Here is a 2,218-nt window from a genome sequence, read left to right on the forward strand (position 1 = left end):
AATATCTCTAGATTCTCCCACAGTTATATTAGCAAGAAAATCTCTAAATTCAGATTTGCGAGGATCTCTTATACTACCCCATTGTGAAAGTTTGCATGCAGTGGTAAAATCCTCTAAGTCCATGGTATAAGATTTATCATAAAGATCAAACAGGACAGTTGGAGAATTACGTGAAGTTGAAAATTCAAACCTCCTCACAAAGGAGCTAGTGAGCTCATGATACCTCCTAAATGCTTAGTATAGGATGCTAGTTTGTCATTGGTGGGGAACGTAGTAATTTCAAAAAAAATCCTACGCACACGCAAGGATCATGGTGATGCATAGCAATGAGAGGGGAGAGTATGTCTACGTACCCTCATAGACCGAAAGCGGAAGCGTTTATCAACGTGGTTAATGTAGTCGTACGTCTTCACGATCCGACCGATCCAAGTACCAAACGCACGGCACCTCCGAGTTCTGCACACGTTCATCTCGATGACGTCCTCGCCTTCTTGATCCAGCAAGACGGGCAAAGTAGTAGATGAGTTCCGGCAGCACGACGATGTGGTGACGGTGTTGGTGAAGAACAATCTCCACAGGGCTTCGCCTAAGCACTACGAATACTGTGACGGAGGACAAACTAGAGGGGATGGGGTTTCCAGCACACAGCTTGGTGTTTCTTGATGTGTCTTTGGTGCTAGCCCTATCCCTCTATTTATATGTAGAGCCCTGGGGTCGAAACTTGGAGCAAAAGCCTCCTCAAAGTCGGTTTTGCCCGAAAGGCAAGAGTCCAACTCGGACTCCAGGACCAAACGCCACAATCCTTGGCATCTAGCCTAGACGCCATGGGCCTCGGCGTCTGGCCCAGGGCCAGACGCCAGGGTCTCCGGCGTTTGGCCCCCTGGCCTCCGCAAAACTCCTTTTGCACTGACTTATAGCCCCGTGGGCCTGACCCCTTGGCCTAACCATATCATCCAATATATGAATCTTTACCTCCAGACCATTCCGGAGCTCCTCGTCATGTCCGTGATCTCATCCGGGACTCCGAACAACATTCAATCACCAACATACATAACTCATATAATACTATATCGTCAACGAACGTTAAGCGTGCGGACCCTACGGGTTCGAGAACTATGTAGACATGACCGAGACAATTCTCTGGTCAATAACCAATAGCGGAACCTGGATGCCCATATTGGCTACTACATATTCTACGAAGATCTTTATCGGTCAAACCGCATAACAACATACGTTTGTTCCCTTTGTCATCGGTATGTTACTTGCCCGAGATTCGATCGTCGGTATCTCAATACCTAGTTCAATCTCATTACCGGCAAGTCTCTTTACTTGTTCTGTAATACATCATCCCGCAACTAACTCATTAGTTACAATGCTTGCAAGGATTATAGTGATGTGCATTACCAAGTGGGCCAAGAGATACCTCTCCGATAATCGGAGTGACAAATCCTAATCTCGAAATACGCCAACCCAACAAGAACCATTGGAGACACCTATAGAGCACCTTTATAATCACCCAGTTACGTTGTGACGTTTGGTAGCACACAAAGTGTTCCTCTGGTAAACGGGAGTTGCATAATCTCATAGTCATTGGAACATGTATAAGTCATGAAGAAAGCAATAGCAGAATACTAAACAATCAAGTGCTAAGCTAACGGAATGGGTCAAGTCAATCACATCATTCTCCAATGATGTGATCCCGTTAATCAAATGACAACTCATGTCTATGGCTAGGAAACTTAACCATCTTTGATTCAATGAGCTAGTCAAGTAGAGGCATACTAGTGACACTTTGTTTGTCTATGTATTCACACATGTACTAAGTTTCCGGTTAATACAATTCTAGCATGAATAATAAACATTTATCATGATATAAGGAAATATAAATAACAACTTTATTATTGCCTCTAGGGCATATTTCCTTCAGTCATCAGTGGCCCTACATCCTTGTCCGTCTGCCATGCTATACTATCGGGCCGTGATCACTCGGGAGGTGATCACGGGTATATACTTATACATATTATATGATACCTGTGGTGACTAAAGTCGGGTCGGCTCGTAGAGTACCCGCGAGTGATTCACGGATTGGGTCCGAAAGGACGTTTGTCCCGACGACCCTCTGAGTGGATCTTTGTGGTGGAGCGACAGGGCAGGTTGAGACCGCCGAGGAGAGAGGTGGGCCTGGCCCTGGTCGGCGTCCGCGGTTATTTCAAAATAA

The sequence above is a fragment of the Triticum urartu genome, chromosome 3A (genome assembly GCF_056163025.1).
Source record: "Triticum urartu cultivar PI428250 chromosome 3A, HENAU_Tu73, whole genome shotgun sequence".
Classification (NCBI taxonomy): Eukaryota; Viridiplantae; Streptophyta; class Magnoliopsida; order Poales; family Poaceae; genus Triticum; species Triticum urartu.